Source organism: Cygnus olor, chromosome 11 (assembly GCF_009769625.2).
Source record: "Cygnus olor isolate bCygOlo1 chromosome 11, bCygOlo1.pri.v2, whole genome shotgun sequence".
Lineage (NCBI taxonomy): Eukaryota > Metazoa > Chordata > Aves > Anseriformes > Anatidae > Cygnus > Cygnus olor.
This window is the reverse complement of record NC_049179.1, coordinates 15,516,022-15,537,939: the sequence shown is the minus strand read 5'-3', so window position 1 is coordinate 15,537,939 and position 21,918 is coordinate 15,516,022. Positions and strand designations below refer to the sequence as shown.

Genomic DNA, 21,918 nt, shown 5'->3' with positions numbered 1-21,918 from the left:
GAAGTTGGCCGGGGGGGCTCGGGGAAGCGCCCCGCGGGGAGGCACCCCCCTGTGGGGTCCCCCCCGATACCTTGCGGAGCCCCTGGGGGCCGGGGGGGGGTCTGCCCAAAACGAGGCTGGAGGGATGCTGGTGGGCACGTCTGTTCCTAAAGAGGGGCTTTTGGGGTCGCAAAGCGCTGTGCACGCAGCGGTGCTCGGTAACGAATCGCACCTACCCCTCTCACTATGTGGTAACAATAATTCTTTGTGTATCGTAAATGCGTAAGCACACCGGCCCTGCCGTGACTCCCAAAATCGGACAGGAGTTTGAACAGGCAGAATTAATTGTGGCAGAATTCACTGAGCAGAAACCACTGGGTGCATCCCGGCCACGCTCCCGTGGGCAACCTGCGGTTTGGTACGGAGAGAAAAGGCTGCCGCTCCTCTCCAGAAAGGGAGACAAAAGTGTCTGAAAGTGGCAGCTGGGAAGAAGGAAAAAACATCAGGCCGGACAGAAGAATGGCCAAAACCAGACCAAAAGGTCCCTTTCCCTGCACCGTTATTATATGTCAGCCCCGCACCAGCTGGGGAGGAGAGGATGGCGGTGCCGAGGGCTTAGGCAGGGCCAGGCAGGAGCACCTCCGCAGCCAGCCGTCATTCCTGCAGCCCAGAAAGTTGCTGAAGACCAGGATATCTGGCGATACACGCGCCGCCGAGCTGGAGAGGGACGCAGCAGATTTGTAATGCAGCAGATAGAAGGAGCACAGATGTGTTGCGAGAGAGAGAGATACTAATTGCTTACATATTTAAAACAGCATCTTTAGTCTGAATGGGAGGCACCATTAAGCAAAACAGAGCTATTAACTGGGGCCACTTGGAAAGCTGCCATTTTCCCTTTTGTGCGTGGCTTTTTGCATCGACACAGAAGTGCGATGCTTAGGGCACGGGAGGGCTGTCGATCTCGTCCTGCGATTCCTAGCAGGGGTGCTGAGGTGCCTTGCAGTGGGGCAGAGCATGCCCGTGTACACCGGGGTGCCTAACACGGGTTTTGTGTGCACGCTTTCCGTGGAAGACTTTCCTCTTTATCTGGATTAAATGGGAGAAGGAGCCCGTTGCGGGAGGTTTGCTTTCCTGGGGATTGGTGAAACGCTTGTAAAAAGAGGAGACAAGCACATCACCGTCACATTTATAGGTAAAAAATACAACACAGGTGAGTCTGGTACAACTACACTATAGCATATATGGCACATTTACAGGCTCATATGCAGATTTTCTAATAGAGCATATTCAGGCCCCTGGAGAGAAAGTGATTTTAGGTACTGTAAGTAGCCCCATAATTTACCTTCTGCATACACCCAAGAAAACACTCCTTTTCCTTCTGCTTTATCCTTTCTGGACTCCTATAGCTCACCATACTCTGGAGTGTCGCAGCAGTGTGACCGGCCTGAAGATGAGGAAGGTGACCTTGGTGGTGCTGGCGCTGCCATCGGGGCTTCCTGAGATGCAGCGGGGCAGAGCAGCGGTCCCCTGGGATCCGGGAGCACCACACCGCAGCTGGCATCCCGGCCTCACAAAGCCTTGAGGAGGCAGATGGAGATATCTGCTCCTGCATCTCTTTCAGCTCCGTCCCAGGTGGTGCCTCAGCCTTCTTTTGTCTGATCTTTCTGCTTCAGTTGCCAATCACGGTGGCGATGTGCAAGAACAGAAAGCCCGACGGAGGCTGAGCAAAAAAGTGGGGGATCGTTCTGCGTGCGGTGGGAGTGGGTTTGCCTGGAAGAAACCTCGCAGGAGGCAGGGATGTCCAATTTGCCGAGATGCTCCTTCTGCCGAGGAGTAGCTGGTGTTAAAAGACATGCTGGGATTTGACTCCGCTGCTGCATAAGTCGGTGGAAATGCTGCTATTAAGTGGAATGAAAAAGCCTCCTTGCAGAGTGAGCTGAGAGTTAAGCTTGATGCCCTTCACTGGGGAGCTCTGCTGTAGGGGCTTGCACAAAGAGCTCTGTGAATCCTGTACTTGGTGTCATCTGTTGCTTTATTCCTATGAAAGATGTAGGTCAGAGAGAAAGGTTCAGCTGCTTGGGCTTCAAACGCAGGGACCAGACCCTTGGAGCGCAGCCGGGTTCTGAATGGAGAGGCAGCAAGCTATGGAGAAGAGTCAGGAAGAGTGCAGCTTGCTGAATCATGTTGTAATCAATTAACGAGGCTTTGTAACATAACTAAGTGCAACTCCGTGGTGAAAACCCGGTGATTTTGTTGCATTTTGTTGCATTGCTGACGGCCAACTTCTGCTCAACCAGGAGTCTTTTGGTAGGGATAGCAAGAAATGAGTGTACCAGGTACTGGCTGCAGGCGAGTACATTTTATTCTGCATTTGCTCTGAGTCCATCTTTTAGAGCATCCTGGCCAGAATTGGTGGAGGAGGAGATAATGCATCCTAGCTTTATGCATTGCTCTTTATCCTGAAGAGCTGCAAACTGCTTTGGAGCAATTGCCATAGTTCCTCAAGTATTAGTCATTCCCCTCGTTCAATCCACTGCGAATCCTCACATGATTCAACTTAAACAGGTGCATAAATGCTGCAGGATTGGGTCCATAAGCATCCGGAGCCTCAATTTTATGTCTCATTTGTAAGATGGGTTGCAGGAAGATGAGAGCAAACTGTCGAAAATAGACTGTTGTGGTAGAGTAATATGTTCTGAAACAGAATAAAAGGCTATTATATCTTCTAGTTTTTAATAATTTGAGGAAATAATTCTGTATCCTGAACACTTGCAGTAAATACAAAAAGGTGTATTGAAAAAAAAAATCTTTGCGTAACGGCAAGAGTAACTGCACCAGAACAATATTGCATTTTGCAGCTTTGAAGGGAGAAAAGAAAAGAAATGAATGGCACTTTTACATTTTCTTTTGACCTTTCAGAAATACCAGGAATATGTAATAGCCATATTCACCAACAATAGCTCAGAGGATTCAGGGAATAAGAGTTAAACACCTAGGGACATTTACAAACAACTGACAGAGAGGATGAATTTAAGATGTGGATATGAAAGGCACGGATATGCAGAGAGTGCAAAAATAATACATATTTAACATGTTTTTAATCCGTCACCAAGAAAGGTAGCGGCACCTGACCAAGCGAAGGGGGGCTGGAGAAGACGACCACTGGGTCGTTCCTGTGCCATGACAGATGATGGGACCTGGAGTAGCGGGAGGTCTCGGGGGACCTTTCTCCTTCCAATTCGTGAGGCTGTAAAATGCACATAGCCTTTATCATAGCTGTCAGCCAAAGTGAACAAAGTTTACAGCCCATTTTATACAGCTAAACAGTGCTCTGACGGGATAAACAGGCATGATGGATGGGAGCCTGGACTAACCAGGGTCGCGACGTTTCATTGCCCCATTACTGTCAAGGAGCCGGCCTCCAGGTGCTTTCTCCAATGAAACCGTGGTTCCTCTGGTGATGGGCAAGCAGCTGGCAAGGGGTGCGATGTCTTTTCCTCCCCAGTAGGTTCATCAGCAGGAGGGAAGGATGCCGATGCTGTAGGTTCAGTGCTCCCCACCTTGTTGCACAGCCCATGGCAAGGGACTGGGGATACCACTCCGACATAAAGAGTCCACAGCCCCTTTGCATGTTGATGGAGGAACACTGGTAATAACCAGGCAGCTTGCAGGCTTTATTTGCCCTTGGATAAATCTTTTCCCAGCCAGATCCCAAAGCAGCCAGGTCTGATACTAAAGTACATTCGCCTCCCTCCTGCAGGAACGAGGAGTCTTATTAAAGGACTCCCAAATGCTGGGGAAATTATTGTGTCCTAGACATGGGAATGTGAATGTGGTTCACTTTTAAGGCATAGCACTGAGACACAGCCCTAGCCGAGGCCTTGGGAGATGGCCTAATGTTGGTGAATCTGAATTTAGCCACATCAGAAGGGTCCAAGACTTTGTGGTCTGCTCCCTGCTGAATTGCCTCAAAAAGCATCCCTGCTCCTCATCTCATAGGCTGAAAGGAAAAGCCCTTATTTTCCTTGGATGGAGCTATAACCCTCATTGATTTTCTCTTCTCAGGGATTTTTGCCATCAGAAGGAGGAATCCAAGCCTGTCACAGTCTTTATTACCAAAGTGGTGTAGCAGCAACAAAAAACCTTTGGTGGTTCACAAGAAAGGGCGAAGAAAATTAAACTGTATTAATTTCAAGCTCTATTAGGATTTTAAGAAAGTTAAATCAATAGAAAAGGATGGACTCAATAGGGAACGTGACCTTATTTTCCCAGTGTCTGAAGGGGAAGTGCACACAATAGAGAGACAAAAATATGCATATCTGTAACAGCAGATCGGTTTCTTTGATGTAGAAGGAGAGAAGTTAAAAAGCTTTCATAAGCTGGCATCATTTGACTGGTATTTAGGAGAACTGTCCAAAAAAAGAGCAAAGGGAAAAAAAAAAACAACCCAACAAAAAATCCCAAACAAACACCACCAACAAAGAAACCCAACCTCACCCATTAGTCCATTCTATTTCTTCCTCTCCTGCAGTAAATTACAAAAAAGTGTGATCGTCCATGCAACGTTTCATTAAATACAACTTACCATTGTCAGAACAAAATGTTTGATATGAAACAGAATGATCTTTCTTTCTTTTTGGTCAGATAAGCTGGTTTGGATTAATAAAAATGCCACATCACAATGATATTGACAATTTGCATGTGAAAAGCCTTCCACCTGGTAATGAAAACAATTTTTCAGTTTTGCCACCACTAGTCGCAGGAGATAAGGTCTGCTGTCCTCCCCCTCACATTAACCATGCACAAAAAAATAAAATGGAAAAGGTAGAAAATGTGTGACAATTGCAAATTGCCTCTTATCTGAACCTGATGCTCAGGTACTGATATTTCCAAATGCAGCTGCCCAGCTGGCACTCTGGCTCCTCTCTTGCAGCCTGGCACCTCCAGTTTGGGAGGGCAGAGCTCAGTACGTGCCTGAGCGAAGTTTTTGTACCCTGTTAGTGGCATTTGGTGAAAAAACAATCCGTTTGCATCGCCCCTTTGTTTGTGGTTAGCGAACCGCTGGGTGGCAGTGCTGTGCGTGCACGAGTGCACATAAAGGATGGAGGGAACACTACTTTGGGGAGGGGGGTCACAAACCTGGGCATGATTTGCTCCTCTTTGATACTCTGAAGGCCACCGCGGTGCCCAAAAGAAGGCAGGAAAAGAAAGAGCCGGAAGATGCTTCAGCTCACAAGAGCGTTGATTATCGCTGCGTTTCCATCAATCTGTGCGAAAACCTACAGCCAGAAGGAGCGAAGGCACAAAGTTCAATCCCAGCGCCAGCACGCCAGGCTAATGCCAGCTGTCCCAGCCCTGCCTGCGAATTTGCATTTGCAGCATTTGTCTTGCACGGTCACCAGAGAAACAAAGCAGCCCCTTGCTGACAGCCCCGAACCAGAAAAGGCACGAGCTACCGCTCCACCCCTGGCCTCCGCACTTGACCCACGTTCTTCCCACCCCGTAGAGAAGAAGTGAACCCAGCGAGGCCATATTTTCAATGATTCAGAATATGTACGCGTGCTCAGTTAAATATGAAGCATTCACAATTCCTGCATATGACTGGCAGTGATTTGAATTCAACAAAACATTCCCCTGAGATAATTCCGAATTGATAAGTATTTCTCACTTACGATGGTAGATTTTAAGTGTCTGATAAACAGATATAGGCTTCGGATGCCAAATTCAGCCCCCATCTGGTTTTGAATTTTATCTTTTTATCTCAGTTCAAAGCTGCTAAGAAGTGGCATTTCTTTCAGGTCTCCCTCTGCAGAACACCTTCATCACTGTACTTGTCTGAATTTCCTGGCCCTTAAAGCACAGGTCAAATCTGAATCTAGTTTTGGCCTGCTTCAGGTTGGCAGGTTTGATTAATCTTGTCCTGTACTTGACAGAAACCCAATTACTTTCCACAACTGTGCCGCGGAGGTAAATCTACCTAGTTTGGATAAACAATTCTACGCATGAGATGAAGAAATAAGCTGAGCATGGGCACAGTGCAGATCCGCGGGGGAGGTCTCGTAAGATTAATTTGAGATAACAGACTCTGTTCCCACCTGTGAGAAGACAGAGTGAAAAAGAAGGCTGGAGAAGATGATGCAAGAATAGATAAAGAAGGACGAGGAAATCTTTATGACCTTCATTCATGGCCATCCGAATAAAGACGACAACGGTGCTAACCTCTCAAAAGTTCATCACCCTGGTGATCAGCACACCTGAGGAAAAAGTACAAAAGGTTTCCTTGCTTTTCCCTGACCTTCTTGCAGTCCTTGGGAAAATTTTGATCAAAAATGTTGATGCAAAACATGCAGACTACAACAGCAATTAAAACGCCCCAAAAAAAGAAGGAAAAGAAAAAAAAAAACAAAAAACCTGCATACACACATGGCCCTTTGCATATGAGAACTTTTCTGCAAGGAACACATGGGATTTAACAATATGTTCCATTTAGCAAAAATGACAAAATCTTTAGGGATAACATAAAGAACGAACTTTTTCTTCTCTCCACTTCTTGCCACCAACTAAAAACTGCTGTGCAAAAGGCTGTTAATGTGAAACCCATTTCAGGTCTAGAAAGGCACTTGATTTCTGTCTACAGGGATTGTCATTTCGCTTCCCCCATCAATAACGAATGCTTTTTTCTCCTCTTTTGTACTAATATTTCTCATCCTTCATGTCCTTTGTGGTGTGAAGAGCTGCTGAGTGAATTGCCCAGGCTTCAGAATAAGGGCACTTTTCAAAGAGCAAAGCATGGCAGAGGGGTTTCCCCCGAAGATCCCTAGCCACAAGCTGCAACAAGAGCATAGCCCCAGGTTAGCTCCCCCTGTGGGAGCAAGAACTGAAGTTGTTCACCAGGACCCACCTAAGAACTTGCCTTTTGGTGACCACAACCAAAGAGAAATCACTTACATTTGATCTGAAAAGCTCTTGGTGCATTGCAAACACTGCCATCACCGATCATAGTCCCCTTCTGGATCCTAAAGTGAAGTTTTTAATCCATGACTTTGGCTACGCATTACCATGTTCTTGGAAACCCACATTTTTGCAAAGCCAACGCAAAGCGAGTTCTTCAGGAAGGAAAAACTTTAGTGCAGCTTGTCCCTAGATGCAATTTTTGGTCTGATCTTAGATCATCAGTGTCCTCTGTGGCAAGGAATATTGGTGATTGATCTGCTGCTGGCTTGCACCTAGCACAGTGAGGTACTATCAGGAGGGGAGATAACATGCAACGCTCCTGGCGGGTTTAAGTGCTCTGTACAAACGTAGAAGGGGAGAGAAAAAGAGCCAGTGTGAGGGAGAGACACCACAGGCATGTAGCAGACTTCCTGACCTAGTGATTTATTTATGGCATTCCTAGAGGGGAGGAAGCCATGCAAAGATCACGAGCCTGCACGCTGCAGTAAGTGGCATGCTTATGTATATTTAGCAAGCAAAAACACGAGACACGAAATCTACAGAGGATGGAAAAATGATTCTGATCCCTGTGAGGTTATTGAATGATTAGAGTCGGGGAATGAGAGACTGTTATTTGGAGGAGCAAGAGAGATTTCCCTTGCTTCCTTCTATAAATGAATTATTGTCTCTGCCAAGATTTGCCTTTTTTGCTTCCTTGAAAGCCGGGGTGTTTCCTCCCCTAGCTCACCATGCTTTCCTTCTGGTCCAGCCAGGCTGTCCATGGAGCTCCACAGGGAGGTTTGGATGCTGATAGCCATCACAGGGCTGTGAGAGAACAGCTTCTTTTTGCACTGAGATCTCTGGGAGATAAATCTCGCTGCGAGTGCTGTCTCCATGGTAGGTGAACAATGAAAGAAGCGTTGCAGAGAACAGGCCTCCGATACGGCTCAAAAAAGGACATAATCTATGTCAGCTGAAACCAGCAGCAACGTCCATCGGCCTGATGAATACTCACGTTGGCAGATGGGAACGTTTATGTAGTATGGGGTTGCATAGAAGGGAAGTGCACAAAGAGGAACCAAATGCATCGAAAAGCCTCATTCTGTGAGGTGCTGTGCACCTCCAGCTCCTGGCAGAGAGCCCAGCACTTGGATGGAGCCGAGCTCTTGGAGCCACCTTAGTGGACATCACCCAAATGTTTCCCCCTTTCTGCAGGCTGGGGTGAGCCCAGGAGGGTGCAGCGAGCAGTGGGACCAGCAGCAGCACAACGCGAGGCAGCATCATGCCTTGGGGAGAGCAGGGGGAACACGGGGTGTCTGGTAGCAATTGCTCAGCCCGGGCACCTTGCAAAGCACCGAGCCCTCACTGAGCGCATGGCCTCACCTCAGGGTTCTTGGCTCTGCTGTCTAAACTGGAGCACATCAGGAACAAGATGTGAAACAACAGTCAAGGACAACCTGTTTTGTTTCCAAATTTAGCCTCTGCTCCAGCTTTTGGGATTTCAGAAGTGGCAGAACCCACAAGGATGAGGCTCCTGGGGACTTGGGGCACCAGCTCTCCCAGCTGCCTCTCCAGCTGGGTCTGATGACTGGAGGAAGGCTCAGAAACATCAGCCCTGACCTGACGAGCTGGAGTTAATGGACTTAATGCTCAGACTTGCATCCCGATCAGACTTGCCTGTTGTTCATAGTGGGGAAAAAAATCTGCCTTTATAGATGGGAATATAATGATCAATCAAGCTTTATCGCTCCAGTTTCCATTCTAGCAGCTTATAACCACATAATAAAAGCACATAATGAAAACATCATAAAAAGACACAGTAAAAATACATTCACCATGCAAGTATTGCCATCTTAGCACATCCTGGATAGAAACGCTGAAGAGTTCTTGAGGCTTCTGATGTGTCCTCGTAACCTCCACAACACTACATCACACCCACCCCTTCCACTCAAGGAGCACTGCCGATTTCAACCACAATGGTTCTGGGAGACGCACGTAATTGTTTGGATTCAACAAACCGAGAAGATGAAAGGCCTCCAGACAAGTTTTGCCTTCACAAAGTTGGGTAGAAAATTCCATGAGAATAGCCTCTTCAGCCTCTTTTGTTGCATTATAGCTCTTGTAGGAAGAGCTGCGTGAGACGGGTGTTGTATGAACACTTCTTCCCCGCGCTTTAAGAGAAGGTTCATCTTCACAGGCACTCCTCTGCTTTACTTTGAAGGACACAAACAGCTTGCTTTGCCTCCCTGGCCTAGCTTCATTTTACTTTTTTTTTTCTTCCCAGCACTTTTTCTTATATTCTCTCCGAGAGAGTACAGTTTGCTCTCACTGGAGATGGATCAACACCTGAACCTGCTATAGCTCCTGGGCTGGGGGATGGCTCTGCCCAGGGACTAAGGATACCGGCCCATGCTAACTCTGCTTGACACCTAAACTGGTTTTATTCACATCAGATGGCTTCCATAGTGTTGCACTGAGATACCTGGGAAACAGGAGCAGCGCTCCTGGACTTATTTTTTCTCCTGCTTAGCAGCGACTCCTTTATGCGGGGAAGTTGCTTGGGTTAAAGCCCCGCCTAGCTGGCCCCCAAACCTGCCCGCTGGTCTCTTAACGTGCTCTCCAAGCTTCTCATGCAATTATTGAAATAAGCAGCTAAAACAGAAATTAATCATCAGTGCCTGCACTTTGTCCTTCACTTCAATAGCGCTGAAATGGGCTTCTCGCACTTTAATAAGCCCCTCCTGGATTCTATTCGCTTTCAAAGATTTTGTTTTGTGTTTTATTTATTTATTTTTAAAAGCCAACATCGCAGTGACACTGAACTTAATGGCTCAGCCACAGGTTGATTTTTTATTTTTATTTTTTTTAAAGCCACAGACGTTAGTAGTAACATCTAAGATGACTGCACCTGGTTATCTTGGAGATTAAAGGCAATATTGTTCCCAATTTTTTCCAGCTGCCTATTTTGTGTCTTTGCAAACACTTTGTACTCGCGTGGTTTTGCTTTTTTTTTTTTTTTTCCTCCATTACTTCTCTCTCCTTTGTTTGCTTGACACTTTCATGCAGAGAAAGGGGAGAAACATAAACTAGGCAAATGTGATTTGATCACAGAGCTGGTGGGGGGCAGGCACAGGCAATCATGCTGCCTTGAACTCTCGGGCGTGCAATCAGCTGGAGCTCGGCAGCATGGAGTCCCCGGGAATTATGTAGCACAACAATGCCGATCCAGGGCCCGTTATCGAGTGATGCCTTTGCACGGACCCCGGAGCAGATGTTGTCTGCAAATATCTCGCTCCCAAAATTTGGGGATGTGGGAGAAGCTGGAGATTGGTTTACCAAATGAAACCTGTAGGCTGGTTCAGCTGCAGAGCAGAAATTCCTGGCCCTGGTCCTTCAGCTTCTCTCCTAAAATATAAAACCCCTGCCAGAGGCATTTTCTGTGAGTTCCCAGCCTCTTCAGAGGTGCAGTAAGTTAACCTGAACTCCCTTGATTTCCCTTAATCTTATGAAAAAGCAGGTTGCAAAGCAAAACCGTTGTCAGCAAATGCATTACAGACCAAGGCAGCAACGCTGACCCCCTTACACCAGCCCTCAATTATGTCCCTGGGATTTTAACTGTTCCTTTATCTACTGAAAAGGAATGTTAAAAAGTTTAATTGGCATGTAATGAGATAACTATAACAAGTTAATTAGTTCTCAATTAAATTGCGTTTACCATACATTCTGAATGTGTTGTTAGCAATTAATGACACCTAATGAACTTGCAAGAGTGACTGAGTTTACAGTGATAAGGAAAATAATAGTAAAGCTCACACGTGGCTTCATAGCACCTTAGAAGCAACACATGGTTTCATAAGCCTGTGGTCAAACCACCACATCTTGTGCAACCACTAGAAGGGAAACAAGCAGTAAATTTATTCTGGCATGTAACAGGGTCTGGTAGGAAACAATTGGCTTTCATGACAGGCCTTGCTGGGAAAGAGAAATCCCTGAGTGTTGTAGGAGAATTTCAAAGGAGAAGGGAAAGCAAAGTTGCACGATAAGGTCAATTGTTCAGTTTAGACTTATAAAAGCAGTGTTCAGATCATGACAAACGGTTGAGCCTGGTGGGATCAGATAGAGATCCTGCAGCGGATGAGGGAAAAGGGTTAAATTATTTCCCAAGATTCCCTAAGCAGGAATTTATGAGTTTATGGAGAACAATTTATCTTTGTGCTGTGAGTTAACCTCCTCTTAAGCTTTGCACCATTACAGTGCCACACTGAATAGGCATTAGAAGGGAAAAAAAAATCCTACAAACTAATTTACATTCTAATGAATTTTTAATTGAACCAAAATCTGTTGTTTCTGTTTAAAGATGCAGTGTTGACTTTGTGGTCTGTGCTGCTGAGAGCCAAGTGGGATCTTAATGTGATAAAAACAATGATAACGCTAAGCTTAATTAGGTCTGAAAGCGTGCCTGGTAAAGTGGCATGGAGTATGGGAATAAAAATGTCACCTCCTGCCTCTAACCCAAGCAGCCGGGCAGGCTGAAGCGAGACCAAAACCAGAGCCTTTACTGCTCCCTTGTGCAAAAACCAGCCGACGTGCCAGAGAAATATCTGTTCCCACGGGCAATAGGATCATCCCCAGTCAGTCCTGTAAGCTAAGTTTCATCTTCTCCTGCTATTAGATCCAGCTGTAATGACAGACAGGACCTGCTGGGGTTTCTCTAATCACTTTTCTCTTTGTAATAGGCCGTACAGAAATGCCAAAGCCTGGGAATTGCAGTTTCCAAGGCCAGGACTTGGAGGCATCAGCTCTCATCCCCTTCTCCACTCACTGTACATGCATCTGAGCCTCCCTAGGACTGGGAGACCAGAGAAAAACCCTTACTCAGGGATTTCTGACCAGCTGCACTTGGATTTAACCAAAAATGCTCCTTGGTACCTAGGTACCCTCATTTGCTCCCTCTCTGGTGTCCATGTAATTCTGTTCCACACATTTTAAGGCATTCTGTTGTGTTTTTAATGTCTTATACTGAGTGACTCACCAAGCTGTCAGTGACACACACGTACCTAAGAAGCTCAATGAAATAAGAGCAGAACAGCTATTTTGACATTGGTTTCTTGCAGGTCCTCCCTCATCCTTCCTCTGGCTGTGTCTGCTCCTGGGAGGGTTGCTCTGTTCATAATATGCTTGGATTTTCTTGTAATTAAACCGTGGTTTTACTAGTTATTATGATAATATATATAGTATTAATATAGTTATTAATTTATTTGGTTAGGATGGATTTGGTTGCACAACGAGTGTAAGCTGAATACACTCCTCACCTCCACAGAAAGCCTGACACTCTAATGAACCCAAATAAAACCACAGTGATCAAAAACAAGCTATGGCAGCAGGTTTCAAAACCTGTTAAAATCACCACGCAAGCTTCATCTTCAATATCCTGCTGCTACCTACCAGGCCCTGTGTTTTGCAGCAATTTGCTCCACTATTGCTCTGTTACGACACTTGAATTTATATTGTGTATGAGTCACTAGCCTTCAATACTCAACTTTGTCCTTTACATTATACATCACATTATTTTTGACTTTTAAAAGTAATGGTGCCCCCGACCAATTTATTTCATACCTCCTCCCCAGTGTCAGTGGGCAGTAATTTGGTTCCCTGTTAACATGGGCTGGAAACACATTCCTCCTTCAAGAGAGCAAGTTTGTCACTGCAAACACCCTTTGGTGTAGAGTAGACAAAGCATAGACCTTCCAGCTGAGTCCCAGCTGCTGTTTTCTGGAGCTGGAGCAGCTGAACAGAATTGCCTTGGCTCTGGGGTCATTTCTGCCTGTCCCTTCTGGCTTTGCAGCAGCAGGAGGTCCAAGAACAGCCCTGACAGGTTGCAGTCCCAGAACTGGGAAGTTCAGACGTTAAAGAGGGAAGATGCCACTGGGAGGTTCAAGTATTACTGAGGGACACCAGCATGCCCAAAGGTGCATGTATGAAGAGAGGCAACTGAGTACGGGACTCAGCAGGCTCTTGCCTTGGCATGGGACACTGTGGTAGGGAGTTGGCAGTCCGCAGCAGGCCATCAGGACTGATTTGGGCAGGCAGGGTGCTGTGGTATGCCAGCTTCCCAAGAGCAGATCCCGAAGAGCTTAGTGTGCTTCCAGCACATGGTGGTCTCTCAACTCCTTGCTTGACTTGCCCGCTGAGCAGGAATGACACCAGGGCAGATCTCAAGGCCTGGGTGCAAATCCACTCTAGCAGGGATGGAAAAAGCCCAGGGGACAAAAATAAGCTGAAGAGAGAGGCCTCTTTGCATGTTTTTTTGCTGCACCAGTGCAGGAGCTTGTCTATCCCATAGGAACAAGCTAGCTTAAAATCCAGGAAACAGCTGCTAAATGGCAGAGGTGTCTTTGCACTTGTATGAAGATCATGACTGGACTGTGTGAACTCAGGCTTCTGGAGATAAGCTCCAAACGCGGGTAGATGTCACCTCATTTTGCTTTGTTGAAAGGCCGTTTTGGAAGGAACGATGCAAAAACTGCCCTTCCTCACCTGCCTTTCTCCTCTCTCCTCTCTTGCTGCTGCTGTTGGGAGTTAAACGTCAAGTCAATTGAGCGATTTTCCATTTTGCTCTGACAGTTGGGTAGATTTGTGACCAGCTGGAGGTCCTGTGGCACCCAGTGATGGACCAGGCCGAGGCAGCACCATCTCCCTCTCTAATGAGCCCAGCAGTGTGGCTAGCAGGTCCCAATGACTGCTGCAACCAAGAAGTCCCTCTGCGATAAAGGTCACCTCTGAGTTAGCTTAAGACATTTTCTCAGAGGGTTTTGTAGACATATAGGCTTGTGGCTCTGAATTTAGCTTGATCTGGGTGATACAGGCTGTCAGAAAGCTTTCATTCTCCTGCTTTCAGACGTATAGCAGCACTCAGTAAATCTGCTCAGATGTCAGACAAAATAAATGCCAAAGAGGCGAACCACCGCTATTTACTGATGAGGTCTCTCCTGTAGCCCAGCTGTGCTGGCACCTTCAACACCAGCCCTTGCTGCAGAGCCAAGGCAGAGGCTCTGGGTGTGCAGTGCAGGTGAGTTTTTCAGAGCAAATTTGGAGGCTGGTGACCCTCAGACACACCTGGGAGGACATCAACCCCAGGCATCCTCCTGCAAGGGGGAGAGGGCAGGATGGAGAGCTGGACCTGCTTTCCCTGAGCTTTCACAGTGAAGTGGGCACAGGCAGCATTTCCAACCCAGAAAAAGCTGAATCTCCGTTCTCAAGCTCTGCCAGTCACAATTCATTCACAGAATGCCTATTAGAAAGTTGCTTTTGTGATGGGCTTAAAAAAAAGTTGGCTAATTGGCTTTTGGCCTATTTAGGTGCATGAGGCCTAGTACTACAGAAAAGGCACTTTTGAAGGGAAGGGTATGTGGGAGATTATTTCTTTCTATAGCTTTATGTAAAATCTCTCTACTTCTCCACCAGAGTTGAATTGAACCTGCTGATATTACATTGCAAGCTTTGCCCCTGCCTTTTCACCCGCTTCTGCCTCTGTTGCGCTCAGTCTGATAATGACTTCAAGCGACGAGAGCTCGGGCCTCCTCATAATGGGCCCACTCGTATCTCCAGCACTAATTTTGGGTACAAGGATGAAAAATATTGTCAAGGTCCCATTTGTGAAAGGGTCTTTAATTCTGAGAGAGGGATGATTTTGTGATTCTATTTAGGGAAAATGAGGACACTGAGGGGGATTTAGTGCACAAGGGCCCACACAGCATCGGTTCCACAGGCCACCAAACACCTTTCCGTCTCTCCTTAGCTGATGTGATACCTACAGAAGAAATAGACCCAAAACGCACTCTGGGAGAGAAAGGTCCATGAAAGATGGGCTCACACAAAGGTGGCTGCAGTAGTTTTAAGATGTTGCCTCCTCCTCAGAGGGGCCAGCAGATAGCAACATGGGCCTGGAGCTCAGTTGCACCCAAGCAGGCTCTGCCACCCTTCAAAGCCACAGGCTGCCAGACACAGACCTGTGCAGAAGAGGCTGAGATGAGAGAAGCTTTGACAAATTGGCAGCAAACAGCTGGAGGCTGTGATTTCTTGAGCAGTTGCAGCAGGAATTCATCAGCCAGCGCTCTGTAACCAGGATGTCCTATGAGTACAAGGCTGAACGCCCATTTCCAACAAGGCTTAGGTCAATCGAGATCATTTTGTTCCCCAGCCATAGAAAAACAGTCTAAGTGAATTGATGCAATCGACTCAAGCGGAGTTCAAAAACTCTTTGGAGATTAGGACTATGGTCTTCTTTGAAAATAGATAGTCCCTCACACAACAGAGCCCTGACTTTGGTTAGGCCTACTGCAAATTAATAAGTGTAATAAATTATATAATGGATGGAAGAACTTAAGCAAAACACTTCTGCCCAAGAAGGCAGAAGTGATTTTTCAATAGAGCGCTTTTCAGGTTTTCACCAGGCTTCAGCTGCTTTTTGAATAATGAAGTAGATAACAAATGAAATACATATGCTTAAACCACGATCCTAATTGAAACACATTATGGTCGAACAGGGCATGTTCTACACAGGCAGAGATCAGTGTGATAAAGCAAGGAACAAGATGGAATAGTGCTTCAGAAGTGTTTAAAAGCTCTTTCCATTTGGCAGGAGTGGCTCACATTTGCAAAACATTTATTCAAGTCTTAGTTGAAAATAAATCCTTGAATGTAGCTATGCTATTGAGAGGTTGCAAAGTGGCAGTGGCCTCTTTAATCATTGTCCCATTCAAGCCCTAATCAGCACAGTGTATGCAGGAATGAGTGGTAGGACTGAGGAGAATTCACCTCCTCAGCAGGGTGAGGCTGCATGTGTCTCTTCTTTCTAATTAGAAGCTCTATTCAGATGTTAATCAGCAACGCCATGATTAAGGAGGATTAAAGAAAACACTTGGACTTTGCTTCACTGATGTGGCTAAAGAGGTTTTTCCTTTCTTGTAGCAAAAAAAAAAAAAATGTTCTGATGGAAGTCGGTTTGATTTCTGAGTCTTGTTTGACTTCACCTCAGCAGCGAGGATGTCACCTGCTCCTTGATGCTGCAGTAATGGAGGGCAGATGTTTCACGTCCAAGGCTTTCTGCCTTTTGTGGGCCTTCCGAGCCACTGGCCCTTGGTTTCCACTGCTGGTCTGCTGAAGTGGGGATGAACAACTCAGCCCCTGCAGCCAAGAGGCGCTTGGGAAATAGTGAAGACAAAAATGGATTGAGAAAATAAATGAATCTGAGCTGCATATGAGAAGTCAATGAAGGAATATTCCCACAACTGACAGGATTAGACCTAGCCTGGGAACTGGAACGGACAAAACTGCTGGTGATGATGCTGGGATAACTCCAAGACAGACAATAAAGATGGACTACAGACCCAATGGGCACTTTGACATCTACAACTTCTCTGCTCTCCCTTATCCAAAGGGAAGGGTTGCTACTTCACCGGAGATGGCCTCCAACACCCTCTGCAAGGCACTTACACCACATGTCATGTCCTGCTCAGCGGTGCCACGTCATTCCCTGTGCCTTCCCGTGCCCCACAATTAGAGGAAACAAAAAGCACTCTTGTGTTTCTTCTGAGAGATGAGCTCAGCTGGCATAAAATGAAATCATTTGTCTAATGGTCTAATATTTGGAAAAAATCCCTTCAAAGAGACTGTACTGGAACTGGCTAGCCCTCCAAATACATGAAATGATTTAATTGAAGGTGACAATTTAAATGGGATTTTTAATGGATAGTGACCTCACTGAAATCCGTATTTTACCATTACAAAAAAGTTAACAGCAGGTAAGTCCATTGTACATTTTCTGTGTTTTTTTTTTTTTTTTTTTTTTTTTTAAGTTCTCCTCCCAAAATGGATGTAAATATAACCAAAATCCCAACATGCAAATATTCCTCTGTGAACTCCAGTGCCAGGGTGTACTCCCTTCATTTGCATCTCTCAAAAAAAAATGAAAATAAAAAAATCAAAGCAATCAGTCTGTTTCTGGTGGAGAACTTGGATGCAGCCTCCTGCATCAGTGCATAATCCTCAGCTCAGTGCTCATTAAGCCGTGATGATTCACGACTGGCTCCTCCAGCTGAGACACAGGACAAGTTCAGCCCTGAGTTGCCCTCACTATCTGGAGGCATTTAGCTTTGGAGGGTGGCAGCACACAGATTGCTGTGGGTTTTTGGAGGCTGGCTCTGTTCTGCAAAGTTAAGCGTTGACTTCAGCTGAGTTTCTGGCTGTACAAAACTAGCTCAGGCAAGCAGGGATTCGACCCTGTACCATATATTATATATGATTGCTTGGGGCAAAAAACTACCAGTGTCTTTAATTCTTCTTGGTACTATGCAGGGGGAAAATAGTGGTGGCAATAATAGGCTGTGTGCTTGTGGAGTATTTCCAGACTGGATTCATTTTAGAAAGGTTAGCACAGAGTTGTCAGGGACTTCTGAAAATTAGGGGTTTTCAAAGCATACAATTCCCATGTTGAGATGCTGCTGGCAGTCAATATCCAGGCTGAATCTTCAAACATCAGCTGGGCCTTCAGCATACCTTTGTGTCATCCTAATAGACATTCACATCTCAGCCACCACCACTCAAAATAGCGCCTTTTTGAACTGGAGTCCTGTTCTATCTAACAGAGAGAGACCGTAACCTTGGGAGGTAGAGCTCTGCTGGGTTTGATGTATCCAGCAAGGATAAAAATGATAGCTGAGGTCTGGTGGAATAGTTGGTGGCGTGAGCTATACAAGTTCATGGGCTGCTAACCCATGGCGACATTCACATCACCCCACTGTCACTGCTGCTGGTACCTGCACAAGGTAATGGAGTGTGGCTGGATCTACTGCTGATGTGACACTTAGACACCGGTGTAGCTGCACAGGAAAATCAGGGGTGGACGTGCTGTGACCAAGTATGTCAGAGGAATATGACTGGAAAACAATTATGCACCATTCTCATAGTAGAAGAATGAGGGATCATGAAATTAAATCCTTAAGTTGCAGAATTAAGCAAAGATAAACTCTTTTGCACATATTTAAACCCCGGAACATACTGCCACAGGATGACGTGCAAGACAACAATATCCGTGGTCAGAAAAAAAATAATAATCAAATGTTGTTAAAAAGAAAGATGTAAATATTGGCTAAAAGTGCCTACACTATACTGCTTAAAGCTGGAAGGATACACCTCCATACCTTTCCTGTGTGCCTATACCAAAAAACTTCTGTTGCTGATCCCTGTTGAAGACAGAAATGGGAGCACAGTGGAGTTCGGTTAGGCTGAGTACAACCATTCTTACGTCCTTATGAAAGTGTTCTGCTCACAGGTTGCCCTTTCTAGGAAATTTCAGGATCTCTGGACAGCATTCTGACAAATTCTGGAAACTAACTGGATACAACAATGTTTTAACTTTAACAAGGACTGCCCTGTTGGCTGATGGCCATTAATTGCAAAAGTCCCTCCATAGCCTAGTGAATTACCATGACTCCTAATGGCCTTTCCTACCACCTGAGCAGTTCCGACTACAGACAAGTCCCCTGTTAGCAATGCCATCCGCTGTCGATGCGGCAGGATAGCATTGTGCATTTCTCCTTGTACTCTGGGTCTCAGTTTCTCTGTCCTCAGGGCATGCTAGCAGACTGAGAGGAGCCTGTCTCAGCCTCCCAGCTGCTCAGGTCTCCAACGTTTTACTGCTGTCACTGTGGCCGTGCCCACTCGGCGTAATTCAGTGCTCCGCAGAGCTGCATCAGCCAGCTCAGAGACAGGCAGCATCTGCACTGTTGGCACCCGAGCTGCACTCACACAGAACTCCTTTCAAGTCAACACATATTATTTCTCACCCACAGGGCTACTTTGGCATCTCTTGCACCTTTGCGCCATGGAGACACACCTTTCCTTAGTTTTAAGCACTCATTAATGAGGTCCCCTTAGTTATTGCCAAAACCATAAAGACTAAAGACTGCAAAGAACAGCCACTGCACTAGCACTGTTCTCAACAGCTTAGGAGAAAGACTGGGAAGGATGAATTCCCTGCAGCCCATGTCTTCCACCTAATCAAAATGGGGTTTTGCATCAGACCCCTTCTGCATGCCTGAGCATTGGACACATTTCTCCAGCAATGAAAGTCCCCTGAGGTATTTAAGATAAAACATAAAATAAGAGAGCTACAAACCACTGAGGTTTTGATCCGAGACCATTACACTTCCCACATACTTAGAAATACATTCATATCCTATTACTTACTTGCTTCTGTCAGCTAACAGTATCTCCAGAAGAGTCCTTCCAAACTCACCTACTTCTCAGCCTGCAAAGAAATAGAGATCGTGATTGATGATCGCAGGCAGATGTGATGAAAGCATCCCAATCAGAGGCACAACACTGTTGCCTGAGTAATGGCTTTCCCACCCACACAGGAGGCAGCACGCACCCGGTGCTGAGCTTGTTGTTCTGGTGGGCAGGATCCTGCTCCATCAGATGTACACAAACAGCCACAAGTGCACTTTGCAACGCACGATGAAAGCAAATAGATAAAGCTCAAAATACCTCCCTGCCCTTGTCTGTACTCCTGTTAACATCCTGGCATGAGTGTTAGTCTGTTGCAGTCATTTGTTTTAAGATTGTATTTGGCTTGACAGGGAGTCTAGACAGAAGTGTGCTCCGCTCATCTGACAAGTTCCCATTGCTCTTCCTTGCGTTGGGGGAATTTTGGAGCAGCTGGTGCCTTGAAGGCATAGCTCAGCCCTGCAGGGCTGGGGGCTTTAGTGCAGAGCACGCTAGGGGAGGTGCTGGCTGAACGTAACGGGTCTCTGGAAGCAGGGGAGGAAGGTGCTCTTCTTCCTCTGGAGCAGGGCGGAGACATTTCAAGATCCATGACCACAAAACCTATTTCCAGATCAAGAGAAGAAAGAGCAGTGGATAAGCTGCCAAGGCCATTGTGATAGATAGATAGATAGATAGATAGATAGATAGATAGATAGAAAGCAAGCAAGCAAGCAAGCAAGCTTTTTAGGGCAGCAGGATCACAGGCTAGGACACTGCTTTATACACATCTCCATTCTTCATGCATATCTCCATCTGTGTGAAAGGGGTCCCACCTCAGCCAGAGTCTGCACCCTGGTGGGACCCAACCTGGATCCCTTCGCTGCTTGCAAAAGTCAGCAGGAACTGGAAGCAGCTGCATTTCAGTGATGTATCCTCCAAGATGCTGTAATTCTCCCCCCCAAGGCTGTTCTTTGTCATCCAAAGGCACCCTCATAGTGCATCCTCTTTGGCACATGCAGGTAACCTCCGTCATAAAGCGGTCACCGTGTGCCTGCTTTCTTGTAATGCCACTCGTTGCAACAGTCCTGATGGCCTCTGAGCAAAGACCAGCCAACACAGACCCTTTTGGGGGTCACCAGGGATCCTGAACCCCCATTCTCCATGCATGGTTGAGAAAGAGGGATGAGGCAGCCCACCAGCTAGAACAGTCCCACTTTACTGCCAGGCTCGTACCACCGATACAGCAGCTCTTACAGCAGCAATAATCAACCACAGAGTCAAGGAAAGACAGGAAAGGCCAGGTTCATGTTAGATAAGGTAACGGTGAAAAAATGACAGCGTGACAGACAATGGCATGAGAATTCCCTCCACACAACGATGCAACTTCCCAGCTACTGCTGCTGGGTCGCCTCGAGAGCTTCAGCTGTGGGCATTTCCCAAATGACACCTTTCTTGTGGCCCACGGGGCTGGGAAGGCAGAGAGGGAGTGAAAGCAATGAGGGATGTGGCTATTTTGGGACAGAGAGCTCTGAGAGCCCTGGAAGCAAGGACAAACACTCCTGTGGGTTTGGGTTTGGGTGTCGCACTTCTGCAAGATGTTCATATGCAAGTACCCATCCTCTGTCTTCCCACAACAATTCTCCACATTGCACATGCACGTGCATGAAATTGTCTTGTAATACCCAAAAATCTGCTTCCAAGGGCCAATATTGCTAGTTCAGACCCCTGGATGCTGCACAAGGCAGAGCGCACCAGCCTGGTCCAGGCAGCCTGGCCCCGCTCGCTGCAGCCCTCTCACCCCTCCGCCGGGTGGGGAGATCAAGATTTTTGGCCGCAGCTCCAAACGCTCCTCTGCCGATGAAATATTTATTATGACATGTTGCCTAGCAATGACCAGACTGCCCTGAACATGCAGGAGATAAAACATACTACGGGATGCGGGAACCAGGGAGAGACAGTGGAAGACAAAAATCAAAGGAAAAATAACTCCAGACGGTCACCGATTTCGCTGGGTTTGGAACAATTTGCTAGCAAGAGATGAAAAATAGATTTTGTTCAGTAAAGTGTTGGATTGCTCAGACTAATTTCACCAGCTAGGTAGCAGGCTTACAGGGATAAAAGCAGACAGTCAGGAAGCACTTAGCAGTTATGTAGCAAAATGGGTTATTTTTGTCACTGCTTGGTGGTGTGTGTCCGGACTGCACGGTGCTGTGGTGGTGTCTTCCTGCTCGTTGTCAATGTGCCAGAGCTAATTAAAGCAAGCTGGGCCTATCCACGGAGTGGGATTTACTGAAACAAACTAATCAGGAAGGCAAAAATAGCCGTGGATTTCTGCCGTTCGGAGGGAATTTGTCTGCTCGGGAAGAGGATGGCAGGGAGAGCCGACATCAGATGTCTGTTTCGCCATCTGATGCTTCTCATTCATCCCACTGTATACTCAGAGCGCTTGCAGGGTTGGTTTTGTTTTGTTTTTACCTCCCAGATTTAATCCCGTTTCCAACAAGCTGAATAGCCAACAGGTGACAGAGGTAACATTTCCGAAAAACAAGCGCTTTAGAAAAGCTGTCGGGCATTTGCCTTTTGATGGAACTCCGCACAAAAGAGAGGGAAAAAGGGAAAGAGAGAAGTCCTTTTTCTGTGAAAAGAGATCATCTCGCGACTTCATTCACCGTGTTTGTTTGCTGGAGCCTTTGCAGAGGCCAGCTGTTAATAGATGGGCTGCATGAGCCTTCTCATTCA

At 46.4% G+C, this 21,918-nt stretch overlaps 1 long non-coding RNA gene across 2 annotated transcripts; it reads right to left on the bottom strand.

The window, feature by feature from the left end:
- Window positions 1-78: 78 nt before the first annotated feature.
- Window positions 79-19,211, bottom strand: LOC121076106. 2 transcript variants are annotated; one of them, XR_005823332.1, is made up of 4 exons: window positions 19,162-19,211; window positions 5,119-5,258; window positions 4,565-4,953; window positions 79-4,122 (listed from the first exon to the last, which is right to left on the bottom strand). It is a non-coding gene; the product is annotated as an uncharacterized LOC121076106 (long non-coding RNA). The 2 variants fall into 2 exon arrangements; XR_005823331.1 differs by having other exon boundaries at window positions 79-4,953.
- Window positions 19,212-21,918: the final 2,707 nt, after the last annotated feature.